The sequence below is a fragment of the Coregonus clupeaformis genome, chromosome 11, assembly GCF_020615455.1.
Source record: "Coregonus clupeaformis isolate EN_2021a chromosome 11, ASM2061545v1, whole genome shotgun sequence".
In the NCBI taxonomy this organism is placed as follows: Eukaryota; Metazoa; Chordata; class Actinopteri; order Salmoniformes; family Salmonidae; genus Coregonus; species Coregonus clupeaformis.
The window spans coordinates 14232667-14250128 of NC_059202.1; positions in this window are offsets into that span (position 1 = coordinate 14232667).

The following is a 17462-nucleotide window of genomic DNA, read 5'->3' on the forward strand; positions in this document are numbered from 1 at the left end:
GGTGTTCCGGCAGTTTGGTGTTCCGGAGGATATTGTTTCCGACCGGGGACCCCAGTTCGTATCCCGGGTATGGAAGGCCTTCTGCGAACGCTTGGGCATCTCGGTGAGCCTCACCTCCGGATATCATCCCCAGGCCAATGGGCAGACAGAACGGCTCAACCAGGAAATTGGGAAATATCTACGGCAACAATGTTCGCGGCAGCCGCAAGAGTGGAGCCGATTCCTTCCTTGGGTAGAGTATGCTCAGAACTCACTCATTCACACCTCCCTACGTCTAACGCCCTTCCAGTGTGTTCTAGGGTATCAACCACCCCTGTTCCCGTGGGATACCGCACCCGGGATGGTACCGGCTGTGGACGAGTGGTTCCGTCGGAGTGCGCAGGCCTGGGAGACGGCCCATCAACATCTCAGTCAGGCCGCACAACAGCAAAAGACCTACGCCGACCGACGCCAGAGACCTACTCCCACTTATCAACCCGGGCAACGAGTGTGGCTGTCTACCCGAGACCTGCGGTTCCGACGGAGCTGCAAGAAGCTCCAACCCAGGTACATCGGGCCTTTCAAGGTACTGAGACGTATTAACCCTGTCACCTACCGTCTGTTACTCCCTCGACACTACAGGATAAACCCTACGTTCCACGTCTCCCTGTTGAAACCTGTCCACTATAGCCCGATGTACCCCCCAATTGCTCAACAACCTACTACACCACCGTTGGAGGATGAACAGGACACCACCTATACAGTCCACGAGATACTGGAGTCAAGACGGAGACGAGGGGGCATCGAATATCTCGTGGACTGGGAGGGATATGGACCTGAGGAACGGTCCTGGATCCCTGCTAAGGACATACTGGACCCCGCTCTCAAGGCCACCTTCCACGCTGAACACCCAGATCATCCAGGACCCCGACCCAGAGGAAGACCACCCGGTAGAGGTAGAAGGCCGTCAGGAGCCGGCCCTGGGGAGGGGATACTGTAAGGGATCGGGGGTTGGCTGGGTCTAGACAGAGTCTGACACTTCCCCGATCTACAGAGAGGGGGAGTCATCAGACTCGATCTGGTTCACCTGAGTTCTGAGCACACCTGTCAGTAATTAGTGTAGGATTTAAGGTGTGCTCAGAAGCTCAGTCGGCGCGAGGTATTGTTCCATTGTGACTTGCTAAGCGTTTTGTTCCGAGAGAGAGAGAGAGTTTGTTGTTTTTGATTACCCGTGTATCCGACCTGTGCCTTGTTGTTTGACTCCCCGAATTGCTTAATCCTCTGCTTGTTTATCCCAGTGATTACCGTACTCTGACCCTGTGCCTGTGCCCTCGACTACGACTACGCCCGCTCCCTTGGTACCTCTGCCTGTCTCTGCCTGGCCCGGTTTTGACCACAGCCCGCCCGACTACGATTAAGCTATTCCCTTGTCTGTACTCTAATAAAGCATCGCAATTCTGCGATTGGATCTTACCACTCTGTCCGAGCATTCATTACAGGGACTTGATGGATTTGGCAACAGTAACAAGGCGTGATGTGTAATGATTTTATGATTTTATGTTTCTTTGGGAAAACTGATACATATAAATGTTCTTGCAATGTTCCCATGAAACGTGTCTAGAACATTAATATTGTATATTCTGAGAACATGGCAACCATGTTCTGTGTATGTTTTATGTGACATTGATGGAATATTCTCAGAACCCTCAGAAAACTGGACACCAATGTTCTTGCAATGTCCCATAAAATGCGTGTAGAATATTAATGTTGTACATTCTGAGAACATTGTAGACACATTCTAGATAAGTTCTGCTTAACATTAAGGGAATGTTTTCCAAACTTTAATACTAAAACATGCTAAAAAGGTTATCCGACGGTATTTTCTAACATAGAAAGAATGTTCCCCTAACTAACGGAAAACTGGACACTCAAACATAAGGGGAACATTATGGGTAAAATTGTTAGCTGGGCTCTTACGAATATCGTCAAATTACACGTTTTGCATTAACACAGTTTGTAACCTAGCATCTTGTTGACAAGACTGTTTAAATATTTGCCTCAATTCTTTTGCCCCTAAAGTCACAAGGTCCGAACTTTCCGTGTCTACACACACAGACAGATGCTTCCATATATGTGTCCATATATGGAGTCTCTTGTGTTGTGGCCTCTGTGTATGTGAGGTGGAGGACTAGGTTGGAGAGTCTTTTTGTGAGGTCTAAGTCCTACTTTCCTTTTTATATTTATTCCATAGTGCTATAAAACTCTTTGGTATGCACTTACAACTGAGCCACTGTTCTTCTCCAATACTCTCCTGCTTGTGTCAGAACCTACTGGCACAGACAGAGAGACAGATGAAACAGCAAAACCAATTTACATTTACATTTTAGTCATTTAGCAGACATTCTTATCCAGGGGAGGGGGTGCGAGGGGGGGGGGGGGTTTAGCTTCAGGGGGAAGCTGGTTCCACCATTGGGGTGCCAGGACAGAGAAGAGCCTGGACTGAGCTGAGCGGGAGATGCCCTCCTGTAGGGGTGGGAGAGCCAAGAGACCAGAGGTGGCAGAACGGTGCTCGGGTTGGGGTGTAGGTTTTGAGCATAGCCTGAAGGTAGGGAGGGGCAGTTCCTCATGTTGCTCTGTAGGCAAGTACCATGGTCTTGTAGTGGATGCGAGCTTCAGCTGGAAGCCAGTGGAGTGTGCAGAGGAGCGGGGTGACATGGGAGAATTTGGGAAGGTTGAACACCAGGTGGGTTGCAGCTTTCTGGATAAGTTGCAGGGGTTTGATGGCACAAGCGGGGAGCCTAGCCAACAGCAAGTTGCAGTAGTCCAGACGGGAGATTACAAGTGCCTGGATTAGGACTTGCACCACTTCCTGTGTTTGGTAGGGTTGTAGAGCATGAACCTGCGGGAGTGAATCACTGCTTTGATGTTTGCAGAGAACGACTGGGTGCTGTCCAGGGCCACGGCAAGGTTCTTTGCACTCTGGGAGGAGGACATCGTGGAGTTGTCAACCGTGATGGAGAGGTTTTGGAGTGGGCAGGCCTTCCCCGGGAGGAAGAGCAGCTCTGTCTTGTTGAGGTTGAGCTTGAGGTGGTGGCTGACATCCAAACAGAGATATCTGCCAGGCCCGCAAGGAATGCATGTCGCCACCTGGGTGTCAGAAGGGGGGAAGGAGAAAAGTAGTTAAGTGTCATCCACATAGCAATGATATGAGAGACAATGTGAGGATATGGCGAGTGACTTGGTGTGTAGATAGAAGAGGAGAGGGCCTAGAACTGAGCCCTGGGGGACACCAGTAGTGACAGTACATGGTGCAGACACAGATCCTCTCCACATCACCTGGTAGAAGCGGCCTGCCAGGTAGGATGCAATCCAAGAGTTTGCAGAGCCTGAGACGCCCAGCCATGAGAGTAAAGGGGAAGCAAGTGTTATAATGGGAATAAGGGTTTGTTGTGGAATACTTACTTATGGAATGCTGTACTCTGTCACTGACATTACATACATACGTGGGACAAGTTTATTATCGCATTGTTAACCTGGAATAATGCCAGGTCACACTTTATTTGGAAAGTTCTGATTTTCCATCTGTAGATGCTCTACAGATGGTCATACTATTAACAAACTATCTGTTGATAAGCAACTGCTTGCTAAGGTTACGGTTAGTGTTAGGTTTAGAATAAAGGTTAGGGTAAGGGTTAAGGTTAGGGTTGGGGCTAGGGTTAGGGTTAAGTTTAGGGTTAGAATAAGATTTAAGGTTAGGGTTAGAGCTAGAGCTAGGGTTAGTAGATAGTTAGTTGAAATGTTACTGACAGTCTAGATAGTCTGTAGAACAGGGCTCTCCAAACCCTATTCCTGGAGAGCTACCCCTCCTGTAGGTTTTTGCTCCAACCTGATTCAGCTTATCAACCAACTAATTATTAGAATCAAGTGTGCTAGATTAGAGTTGGAGTGAAAACCTACAGGACGGTAGCTCTCCAGGAACAGGGATGGAGAGCCCTGCTGTAGAGCATCTACAGATGGACTATCCAAATAAAATGTTACCTAATTCCAATATATTGTCACACTGAGCAGTATGGCCAGCACAAACTGTATATAGATCTGATCAGCTCTCAAACTGAAATCCAGGCCAGTTTGTACTTCTGTGTGCACCATCCCAAAGTGAGAAATGTCCCTTTCCCTTGGTAAAAAACATTTAAAGAGTTTATTTCCAAAACACTATATCTACCAATTTTTCACATTTGTGTTTTTTCACCAGAAATTATGACTTATGGGTACTTTCATGTGTGTGTGAAATATTATTGTTCTCAGATTTTTTATTCATCGATTTTAGATGTGTATTCAAATGTTTATTTTGCTAAACACTATATCCTTTGTTTAGCTGGAATGAAATGTTCCTATACTGTAAATTTGACTGTGATATGTGGTTGTCTCACCTAGATTGAACATCTCCGGAGAGACCTGAAAATAGCTGTGCAGCGACGCTCCCCATTCAACCTGACAGAGCTTAAGAGGATCTGCAGAGAATAATGGGAGAAACTCCCCAAATACAGGTGTGCCAAACTTGTAGCGTCATACCCAAGAAAACTAGAGGCTGTAATCACTGCCAAAGAGGCTTCAACAAAGTACTGAGTAAAGGGTCTGAATAATTATGTAAATGTGATATTTCCGTTAATTTTTTAAATACATTTGCAATGAATAAATTTTAGAATAAGGCTGTAACGTAACAAAATGTGGAAAAAAGTCAAGGGGTCTGAATACTTTCCGAATGCACTGTATATTAATAAGATGAATGCACTACTGTAAGACGCCTTGGATAAGAGCATCTGCTAAATGACTAAAATGTCAAATGTAAATGTTTTACATACAGATCTCATATTACTGTATTGATATATATTTGTATATTATTTTTATAATATATCATTTGTCCAGTTATTTATAAAAAATGTAGTTATTTGTTACATTTGACTGTGTAAAACCTAGCAGTACTACTTATTTCTCTGAGAGTGAGGCGGATATATATCATTTAACAAAATAACATGATTATTTGTCTCTCTGAAATGAAACCATCAAGTGATAGAATTCAAACAAATACATGTCTGTCATTGAACAACCCCATGCCATGATTAGATAGTGAAAAAACACACCCATCTCTTTCATAAGTTCTTTAAACAATAAAAGCTCATTTATCAACATTTCTGAAAATGTATATATAGCGCTTTGGAAAATTATTAATTATTAATTAAAACTATTAATTTCTAAAATTACATCAGAAAGTGGGAGTTTTAAACTAAGTTTAAACTCCAAACTCCCAAATGACTTTAGCTTGGTTAAAGTAAAGCAGTAATTTGAAACTTACGTGGGAATGTATGGCAATGATACATTCCAGTGTGGTTTTGAGTGACTGGTGAAAAGCTGACAAACTGTGCATACTTTGACTGGGCCCAGCAGTCTCCCTACAGTGAGGAATGCTGCAGGAACCCACAACTCTATAGTACCTGTCTGCTGCTCATACCAAAGCCTGGCTGTGACCCTGTCTGTATTTGTTCAGATGCTGTGACTGTTTTCCTGTCATAATCAACCTCAGACTTCCCTGTCAGCTATAATAGCCTGCCCTGAGGCCACACTATCAGAGATAACAGCATATGATCAGTGTCATTATCTCCTGCGGCTGCTGAGGGGAACACTCTTATATCATGAGTCACATCTAAAGAAACTGGGAAAGGGCTTGATGAAAGAGGAAGTCTGATAGAACTCTTGGCTCTAGCTATCCCAGGATCCCACTTCCTCAACCAGCCCAGTCTCTGGGTCAGTCTCTGCAGTCAGAGCTGCTGGGTAAACAGTACACCGGAAGAGTGGACAACCAAGCTCTCAGAGTAATAGAGAGCGTAGAGTTTAGTCACATCAATTAATCACTCTTGTTCAACATAGTCTAAACCCTCAGGAAAAATGGCATCAGTCTAGCGAGAAAAATCCGCTGAGTATCCAGAGTAATAGTTTATTCAGCTTTTGTACAGGGAGGAGAAGCCACGTAATTGGGAGAAAGAAGTAGCCAGGCCAGGACGTTTGTGTGCAGAAATGTGGGCTCTCATCTACAGTTGTAGGATCTTGATTTGAATCCTTTGTTGCAGGATAACTTTGTAGTGTACAGTATTGGAGGTTGTAAAAGGCTTCAACAGTTTGTAATTTCCACTTAGATATCTGACTTGATTTCCCTTACAGAAAATGTATCAACCCCTACAAAAATGTCCATTAATTATAATCCACATAATAATTCAAATTTCCTGTTGCTGCTGGATTATTTTCCTTCTTTATCAAACTGGCTGAAATTAAGATCCTACATCTGTAGTGTGCACTGCAAAGTGTCCTTATTAAGACAGAAGGAGATAGGACAGAGGGAGGAGTGTTACATTTCATTCGAGACAGCTTAAATCCCAGGGGACACTGCAGTTCGGTTCCAGTCTGTAGCAGCACAGTTTGAGACAGAGCTCTCCCACTGCTCGCCATCATGAGTCTCAGATGTGAGCTGAAATATCCCATCTCCAAAACTCAGAGCAAATCCATTACTGGTTGGGTTTGGTATTGGGTTTAGTATGGGTTGGCAGTTATAGGTGCACATTTTTATTTGAGACCAGCTGTAGCAGATACATTGACATTATAGTGCCTCCTTATTTTTAAGAGATGTCCAAAATTAGTCCCTGTAGGTTTGAGCTTTATAGCTCTGGCCCAATATAGCTCAGCTCTCACTGCACTGCTGACTCAGAAATGTTGTATATTTCTTACACCCCCACTGTAAAGGCGCTGCCATGCCTGAGACTGAGAGAGGCATGCATTACCATCACAGAGCAGGGACAGGGTACTCCTAAGGTGATGGGGTGCTCCTAAGGGGACCTGGTCAGTAACTCAGAAACACTACATCAGGGACCTCAGCCAATGTCAAATAACAACAGGCCTATAGATGTAGATTAATGGATTAATAATGGCGCCGGAGGGGATGGCTGCCGTTTTACGGGCTCCTAACCAACTGTGCTATTTTGTTAGTTTTTTCGCATTGTTTGTAACTTATTTTGTACATAATGTTGCTGCTACCGTCTCTTATGACCGAAAATAACTTCTGGACATCAGAACAGAGGTTACTCACCTCGAACGGGACGAAGATTTGTACGTGCAATCACTGGAAAATAAACTGGATGATCTACGATCAAGACTATCCTACCAACGGGACATTAAAAACTGTAATATCTTATGTTTCACCAAGTTGTGGCTGAACGACGACACGGATAATATAGAGCTGGCTGGGTTTTCCATGCATCGGCAGGACAGCATGGCTACGTCTGGTAAAACGAGGTGCGGGGGTGTGTGTCTATTTGTCAATAACAGCTGGTGCGCTGTCTCAAGGTATTGCTTGCCTGAGGTAGAGTACCTCATGATAAACTGTAGACCATACTATCTACCGAGAGAGTTCTCTATATTATTCGTAGCCGTCTATTTACCACCACAAACCGATTTTGGCACTAAGACCGCACTCAACGAGCTGTATACGGCCATAAGCAAACAAGAAAATGCTCATCCAGAAGCGGAGCTCCTAGTGAGCGGGGACTTTAATGCAGGCAAACTTAAATCTGTTTCACCTCATTTCTATCAGCATGTCACATGTGCAACCAGAGGAAAAAAAACTCTAGACCACCTTTATTCGACACACAGAGACAATACAAACTCTCCCTCGCCCTCCATTTGGCAAATCTGACCATAATTCTATCCTCCTGATTCCTGCTTACAAGCAGAAACTAAAGCAGGAAGTGGTCAAAATGACGCGGATGCTACGCTACAGGACTGTTTTGCTAACAAAGACTGGAATATGTTCCGCGATTCATCCAATGGCATTGAGGAGTATGCCACCTCAGTCACCGGCTTCATCAATAAGTGCATCGACAACGTTGTCGCCACAGTGACCGTACGTATATATCCCAACCAGAAGCCATGGATTACAGGCAACATCTGCACCGAGCTAAAGAATAGCGCTGCCGCTTTCAAGGAGCGAGACACTGATCCGGACGCTTATAAGAAATCCCGCTATGCCCTCTGACGAACCATCAAACAGGCAAAGCGTCAATACAGGACTAAGATTGAATCCTACTACACCGGCTCTGATGCTCGTCGGATGTGGCAGGGCTTGCAAACTATTACGGACTACAAAGGGAAACCCAGCCGCGTAGCTGCCCAGCAACGCGTGCCTAAATGCCTTTTATGCTCACTTCGGGGCAAGCAACACTGAAGCATGCATGAGAGCACCAGCTGTTCCAGATGACTGTGTGATCACGCTCTCCGTAGCCGATGTGAGCAAGACTTTAAAACAGGTCAACCCATAGCACTCACGTCGGTAGCCATGAAGTGCTTTGAAAGGCTGGTCATGGCTCACATCAACACCATCATCCCGGAAACCCTAGACCCACTTCAATTCGCATACCTCCCCAACAGATCCACAGATGACGCAATATCAATCACACTCCACACTGCCCTTTCCCACCTGGACAAAAGGAACACCTATGTGAGAATGCTGTTCATTGACTACAGCTCAGCGTTCAACACCATAGTGCCCACAAAGCTCATCACTAAGCTAAGGACCCTGGGACTAAACACCCCCCTCTGCAACTGGATCCTGGACTTCCTGACGGGCCGCCCCCAGGTGGTAAGGGTAGGCAACAACACATCTGCCACGCTGATCCTCAACACGGGGGCCTCTCAGGGGTGTGTCCCCTCCTGTACTCCCTGTTCAGCCACGACTGCGTGGCCAAGCACGACTCCAACACCATCATTAAGTTTGCTGACGACACAACAGTGGTAGGCCTGATCACTGACAACGATAAGACAGCCTATAGGGAGGAGGCCAGAGACCTGGCAGTGTGGTATCAGGACAACAACCTCTCCCTCAATGTGAGCAAGACAAAGGAGCTGATCGTGGACTACAGGAAAAGGAGGGCCGAACAGGCCCCATTAACATCGACAGGGCTGTAGTGGGAGTTTGAGAGTTTCAAGTTCCTTGGTGTCCACATCACCAACAAATATTCATGGTCCAAACACACCAAGACAGTCGTGAAGAGGGCACGACAACACCTTTTCCCCCTCAGGAGACCAGCTCCTCAAAAGGTTTTACAGCTGCACCATCAAGAGCATCCTGAACGGTTGCATCACCACCTGGTATGGCAACTGCTCGGCATCCAACCGTAAGGCGCTATAGAGGGTAGTGCGTACGGCCTAGTACATCACTGGGGCCAACTTTCCTGCCATCCAGGACCTATATACTAGGCGGTGTCAGAGGAAGGCCCAAAAAATTGTCAAAGACTCCAGTCACACCCAAGTCATAGACTGTTCTCTCTGCTAGCGGTAAAAGAGTGCCAAGTCTAGGTCCAAAAGGCTCCTTAACAGCTTCTACCCCCAAGCCATAAGACTGCTTGACAATTAATCAAATGGCCACCCGGACAATTTGTTTTTACACTGCTGCTACTCACTGTTTATTATCTATGCATAGTCACTTTACCCCTACCTACATGTACAAATTACCTCGACTAACCTGTACCCCCACACATTGACTCGGTACCGGTACCCCCTGTGTATAGCCTCGTTATTGTTATTTTATTGTGTTACTTTATACTTTATTCATTGTGAATACTCTTTATTAGGGATACTATTCCTCGGGTCCAAACACATTAAGCCACTTACATCACACATAAAACTAAAGATAAAACAGTACATCATATAACATTATTACACCACTACAAATCTAGAATACAAAATGTATAATACCACCATACAACAATATTACAATGTACGTGTGTGTAGAGTGCGTGTGCTAGCGTGTGTGGGCGTATGTGTGTGTCTGTACCTTTGTGTGTGTCTCTTCACAATCCCCGCATTCCATAAGGTGTTTTTTAAAATCTGACTGATGTGGAATAGAGTTCCATGTAGTGATGGCTCTATGTAGTACTGTGCGCCTCCCATAGTCTGTTCTGGACTTAGGGATTTTGAAGAGACCTCTGGTGGCATGTCTTGTGGGGCATGCATTGGTGTCCAAGCTGTGTGCTAGTAGTTTAAACAGACAGTTCGGTGCATTCAGCATGTCAACACAAATCGTGATGAAGTCACTCTCTCCTCCACTTTGAGCCATGAGAGATTGACATGCAAATTATTAATGTTAGCTCTCCGTGTACATTTAAGGGCCAGCCGTGCTGCCCTGTTCTGAGCCAATTGCCCTGCCCTGTTCTGACCACATGACTGAACAGTAGTCCAGGTGCGACAAAACTAGGGCCTGTAGGCACCTGCCTTGTTGATAGTGTTGTTAAGAAGGCAGAGTAGCGTTTTTTAAAAGTTGTATTTTAAAAACCTTCTCATTTACAACTGCGACCTGGCCAAGATAAAGCAAAGCAGTGCGATAAAAACAACAACAACACAGAGTTACAGATGGGATAAACAAAACATACAGTCAATAACACAATAGAAAATATATATACAGTGTGTGCAAATGTAGTAAGTTATGGAGGTAAGGCAATAAATAGGCCATAGTGCAAAATAATTACAATTTAGTATTAACACTGGAGTGATAGATGTGCAGAAGATGATGTGCAAATAGAGATACTAGTTTAGATTGTAGGATGGCTGGGGTGTTAAGCATATCCCAGTTTAGGTCACCAAGCAGTATGAACTCTGAGGATAGATGGGGGACAATCAATTCACATATGGTGTCCAGGGCACTGCTGGAGGCTGAGGGGGGTCTGTAGCAAGCAGCAACAGTGAGAGACTTAATTTTGGAAAGGTGGATTTTAGAAGTAGAAGCTCAAACTGTTTGGGCACAGACCTGGATAGTATGATAGAGCTTTGCAGGCTATCTCTACAGTAGATTGCAACTCTGCTCCCTTTGGCAGTTCTATCTAGACAGAAAATGTTGTAGTTGGGGATGGACATTTCAGAGTTTTTGGTGGCCTTCCTAAGCCAGGATTCAGACACTGCTAGAACATCAGGGTTGGCGGAGTGTGCTAACGCAGTGAATAACTCAAACTTACGGAGGAGGCTTCTGATGTTAACATACAAGAAACCAAGGCTTTTACGGTTACAGAAGTCAACAAATGATAGCGCCTGGGGAGTAGGAGTGATACTGGGGGCTACAGGGCCTGGGTTAACCTCTACATCACCAGAGGAACAGAGGAGGAGTAGAATAAGGATACGGCTAAAGGCTTTAAGAACTGGTCTTCTAGTGCGTTGGGTACAGAGAATAAAAGGGGCAGATTTCCGGGCATTGTAGAATAGATTCAGGGCATTATGTACAGACAAGGATATGGAAGGATATGAGTACAGTGGAGGTAAACCTAAGCGTTGGGTAACGATGAAAGAGATAGCATCACCGGAGGCACCGATTTAGCCAGTCTCCACGTGTGTGGGGGGTGGGACAAAGGAGCTATCTGAGGCAGGTTGAGCAGGACTGGGGGCTCTACAGTGAAATTGTATAATAAGAACTAACCGAAACAGCAATAGGCAAGGCATAATGACATGGGAGAGAGGCATAAAGCAATCACCGGTGTTATTCGAGAGAGCTAAGACAACAACTGGTGATGGCGACGAAAGTTCGGGCTGAGGCTAAACAGATAAACAGGACACATAAACAGGATGGGGTACCGTGTAAGGAACAGTCAAGCAGGCATCAGCTGTGTAGCTGAGTGATCATAAGGTCCAGTGAACAGCAATAGGGGAGGCCGGGAGCAGTTCGATGGCTGCTACGACACAGGCAAGCAGGAGGCACGGCTGTTGATTGCGTGTGCTAGCGGGCCGGGGCTAGCAGATGGATCTTCGTGGTCTTCGCAACGGGAAGCCTGTTGAAACCACATCAGGCGATTACGTCGGCAGACCAGTCGTGATGGATCGGCAGGGCTCCGTGTCGACACTAGGAGGTCCCGTCCGGTTGACAGAGAGGTAGATAGCCGGGAGATGGGCCTGGCTCGAGGCTAGCTCAAGGCTAACTGGTGCTAGCTTCGGGACAGTGGTGATTAGCCAACAACAACATTCGGTTGCAGCTAGCTAGTTGCGATGATCCGGTGTTAAAGGTCCAGTGATTCAGTGATTCCGGCAGAAAATCCGATATGTTCTGGGTCGATAGCGCGCTGTGCAGACTGGCCGATAATTGTCCAGGCTAGAGCTGGCTGGTAGGTAGTGCAGGCCATGGACAACAGTGAAAACTGCTAACGGTGGCTTTTAGCAAGTAGCTAACAAGTAGCTAGTTAACTGGCTAGCTGGCTAGTTTCAGCCGGTTCTAGATAAAAAGGTATAAGAAATAATAGAATCCATTCCACATTGGGTGAGGCGGGTTGCAGGAAAGTATATTTAGTTGAAGGATGAAAAGTGAGATTAAGAAATATATACGAAAAAGACAAAAAACTAAAAAACTGGCTATTTACACGAGCACACTACAGAATACACAACCGCACTGCTACGCCATCTTTATTATGGACAGACTTCTCCCCATCTTAGCTACTGTTGTATCAACATGGTTTTACCATTACAGTTTACAATCCAGGGTTACTCCAAGCAGTTTAGTCACCTCAACTTGCTCAATTTTCACATTATTCAATGCAAGATTTAGTTGAGGTTTAGGGTTTAGTGAATGATTTGTCCCAAATACAATCCTTTTAGTTTTTGAAATATTTAGGACTAACTTATTCCTTGCCAACTGCAGCTCTTTGTTAAGTGTTGCAGTGATTTTACTCGCTGTAGTAGCTGACGTGTATAGTGTTGAGTCATACACATACATAGACACACTGGCTTTACTCAAAGCCAGTGGCATGTCATAAGTAAAGGTTGAATAAAGGAAGGGGCCTAGACAGCTGCCCTGGGGAATTTGTGATTCTACCTGGATTACAGTATGTTGGAGAGGCTTCCATTAAAGAACACCCTCTATGGTCTGATAGACAGGTAACTCTTTATCCACAATATAACAGGGGGTGTGAAGAAATAACACATGTTTTTCCAGCAGCAGACTATGATCGATAATGTCTTTCTAGTAGGCTTAGATTGAAGATATGGCAAATAGCAGTGGCAATATCTTCCGCTCTTATCCTCAGTAATTTTCCATCCAAGTTGTCAGACCCAGGTAGCTTGTCATTGTTGATAGACAACAATAATTATTTCACCTCTTCCACACTCACTTTACGGAATTCAGAATTACAATGCTTGTCTTTCATAATTTGGTGAGTTATACTTGGATGTGTAGTGTCGGCATTTGTTGCTGGCATGTCATGCCTAAGTTTGCAGATCTTGCCAGTGAAAAAATCATTAAAGTAGTTGGCAATATCAGTGGGTTTTGTGATGAATTAGGCATCTGATTCAATGAATGATGGAGCTGAGTTAGCCTTTTTGCCCAATATGTAATTTAAGCTTTTTACTATCATTCTTTATATCATTTATCTTTGTTTCATAGTATAGTTTAGGGCCTCCAAAAGGCTATGATCGACTTCCCCTGCATGTGTGGGTATTGATGTGTGTACACAGACCCACGAACCACTGCGGCCCCTCGTGAGTTCAGATTTTTGTAGCCCTGCACCCCCATCAAAGTTGCTCATACCTGATCTAAGGTCAAATGAATTGTACAAATAGCGCTGTATAACAGACAGATGTAATGGCTGTCAAGTCAACCACCATACATCACATTCATAATTTTACAATTTTGGATATGAGTGAGAAAGGGAAAGTGTTAGAGATGATGATCAAAATGTGGAAGAGAATAGACAGCGGCCCATGTTATGAAACCGCTGACGGCATCACTGGAACTATGTCCTGTACTCTTGAGAAGACTCTCGTTATATATTGGGTGAGTGAAAGCCAGGACGTTGTGCGAGCCCCCATTGATGGCCTAACATAGTCATGTATAGGGCAGCAGAGGAGAATCCTCTCTGTCATCCATAAGCTGCTGTCATCTGGGTTTATGTTGAAGAGCAATACCTCTCCAAGCAGATTCCATTTAGTCCACACAAGATGACGGAACTTGTTTAAAAGTCATCCATTCTCTGCAGGCTCACTTTAACACAATGATCTCACTCACTAACTTAGTCAAGACATCACTTAGCTATTTCAGAGTTATAGGAGAGAAGGCCCAATTGTAAATGCTTATTGGTACAGTATAGAGCATTGTCAAAGATAACATAGAGTATTGTAACATTAAGCAGAGGTAGACCATTTACATTGAGAAAGAAGAAATACAAAACAAAGTTGGCAAACCAGCTGTAAAAATATAATTAAAACAGACAAGGACTGAAGAAAAAAAACTTCAGGAAGGTTAGAGATTTTTTTTCAGGACTTGTAAGGGATTTCACCATAACAAATCACCCTGTGACTTGGCTTTGAAGAGCCAATTCAAATAAAACCATCACACCACCATTCGTGTGCTCCAGGCTCTGGGCTGCGGTTAATGGAACATCCTGACAAAAAGGACCAAAATATGCTACATGGCATTTTACCCAATAATGACTTCCGCTCTTTTGTCTGTTTCATAAGCTTTGGATTTTCTCTTTAGTTTCACATTTAACTTTTGATTTCAATCCACATACTCAGAGCTTACACTTTAACAGTCTAAATAACATCATGTCTGTAGGGCCCTGAGATGTTGAAAAAGGCACAGCCCAAACCTAAAAAGATTCCTTTCCTGACATGCAATTTTTTTTTTTTACAAACTCTCTCTGCTTCCTCTCTCTCCCATTTCTGCAGCAGGAGTAGAACCAGATACATTTGTTTCTGAGCAGTTACTGCTTCAGTATGGATATACTGTAAATGAGAAAAAAGCATGATGCCATCTGAACTCAGTCTAACATCAGCCTTACTTATCTTGGACTGGTTTCCAAGAGAATAAGTCTCTGCAAACCTGACAGGGTCCATTCACAGACAATGGGCTTCTTCTATCCCAAGAATTTAGTGTGTTTGTGCGGTCTCATTTTATAGATCCCTTAATTATGTTTAGTCTTGCAATAGAACTGACAAGCAATACCACCAAAATACCAATATACAGTAAATGTTTAAAATACAGCTATTTCAAACTACATAATTAGTAACATCATGACAGACCACAAGAAACTTTCTGAAAAATGTTGTGGGATTGCACTGCTCAACCCTTGGTACCATCTCCAGTCAATCATCAGGAACGACAGTAAGACATGTTACCAAGACATTCCTTAGCACGTTAATTATGGATCCATTTATTCCCAGCCATTTACACTAATGTCAGCCAATTCTGAGTCAGTTCAGTTTAATTTACATAATACAACATGACTGAACTACCCCATTTAAACATAGTCAACAACACAAAAAGCATTCAGGCAATAGTCCAATTAAATTCTGATATTTGCTTTTACAAGGTGTATGAAGTGCTACATACTTTATCGGTTAAGTGCGTATGAACCCCTCTCTAGTTACTTGCACATTGATGAATATCACCTGTTTGCAAAAATGAAATCCAAACATTAACCTATTGTCATCCAGTTTAGCCATGGCTTGACATGGCCCCTTCTCTGTGAACTTGAGCATGGAACGAAGCAGGGAGTAAATGGCTACCATGCTGAGGGGATTAGGCACGGCACAAGCCACAGTCCCTCTAATAAAAACACTCCACACTGTTAATGTAACACATTTGGAGGGTTACAGTTCCCTGGTGTGGGTGCCTGGGATTACTGGATGTCCCGTGAGCCTCTAGGAGCCCAAAGAGGCCCTTCGGAGGTTCTCTGGTTATTAATGACATGCTCCCTCATGAAACAGATCTGACATCATAACTACTGCCAGGCGCAGCTGGGGTCAGTGGGCAAGAACTCCACATCTACATTATAACAGCAACAGATGTCTTTCTCTCTAGGCTTCCACTCTTACCTTTGGATGGACCTGATCAAGACTCGAGAAAAGTGAGAGAGTATGAGAGAGTGAAGATTGAAGTGTGTGTGTGTGAGAGAGAGGGGTGTATAAATATATAAAGAAATAGTCACTATCAGTGAAATCCAGTAGCGATGCGTGGGTAAAATCACTTGCTCTATAACCTGTTTATTCATATGCCTTGCGACCATGATATACAGTGTATAGGCCTAAAGGCTAAGACAATAAGAAGACACAGTGGCAGAATAAATTCAACGACACCTTTATTTTCTCACAAAACCGGATAGCAACCTCTGTCCAGTGAAGTCCACAAAGCATATTGCATGTACAGTAACCAGACAGTTACATGGCCTACAGCATGGTTAAGCAAGTTAATGTTTCCGACATTTTCGGACCACTAAACAACTATTGATTTAGAACCACAGAGAGTTACTGCAAGTCGCAAAGAAAACAGGAGCTGCCGCCACTATTCCAGCACCATTTCAACATCATCAAATCACCTCTGCTTACTCTAATACAGTAACAACTAAAAGATACCAAAAACAATTTAGTCCAATCAACTTAAGCTAAATATGATTTGGCTGTCCATGGTTTTGATTTCTGTGCGTGCGTTCGTGCAAGTAGAACAACATGTTGACTCACCCTACTTGTAGAGAAACGCCAATGCCATCCTCCTCTCTTTAAAGTTGACGAAACGGTCTATCACTCTGTCACACAGTACACACTTTTATGTTTTGTTGACCTAGGCTACTTGGCTAAAATGTTTTCTTGCTAGCCTAACTTCCATTCATGGGCAACGTTAGCTAGTTAACATTAGCCTTCTACACCTAGCAAAATATTGAACTTTCATCCTCTCAGGCCAGGGGCACAACAATGTATGAATTAATGGCTGGATCAGAATCGCCGTTATAATCATTGGCCAGTATGGAGAATTAAGTAAAACCACAAGTCCAAATCCCTATCTCCATCCATGGCTAATTTAGGAAAGGGCCAATTTTAGCTAGCTAGCTAGCCACTGGAGGACAACGAGATGCAACAATTCAAGTTTTTCTGTCAATTATGTATGCTCTCAATGAGATTTGATAGGAGTGATGCCAAAATCCAAGCTGGCTTCCCTTGACACTTTTTTTTGGTGCGCCAGGACCATTCACAGTTGAGCTCGCCAAATGCTCACTGGCATCCCTTGCCTTCAATGCTACGGGCGGCAACAATGTCATACTCATTTGGACCAGACATCATCAGATAGATGGCCTAAATGCAGAGAGACAGAGGGGCGCTGTTTTACTCGTTCGGATGCTTTCTCCTGTGAGATACATTCAGCCTATTGCGAATTGAAGGACAATTATGAAACACAGAGAGATGAAAGATACATTATTTTATGTTTTTTTATTGGTAAACTTTTTTGGGAAACCTGGCTTCCCTTGGCATCCATGAATACATGCCACTGGTGCAATCATGTTGGAGCCATGAAGGTATTCATGTTGGTGTGCAGAATTTTTTTTCTCTAATAATGGCCAGTGTGGGAACTTGATTTCAGTTCTAATAGAGTGGTTTCCTAATCAGCCTGCAATCATGAAGTTCATGACAATAAGAGG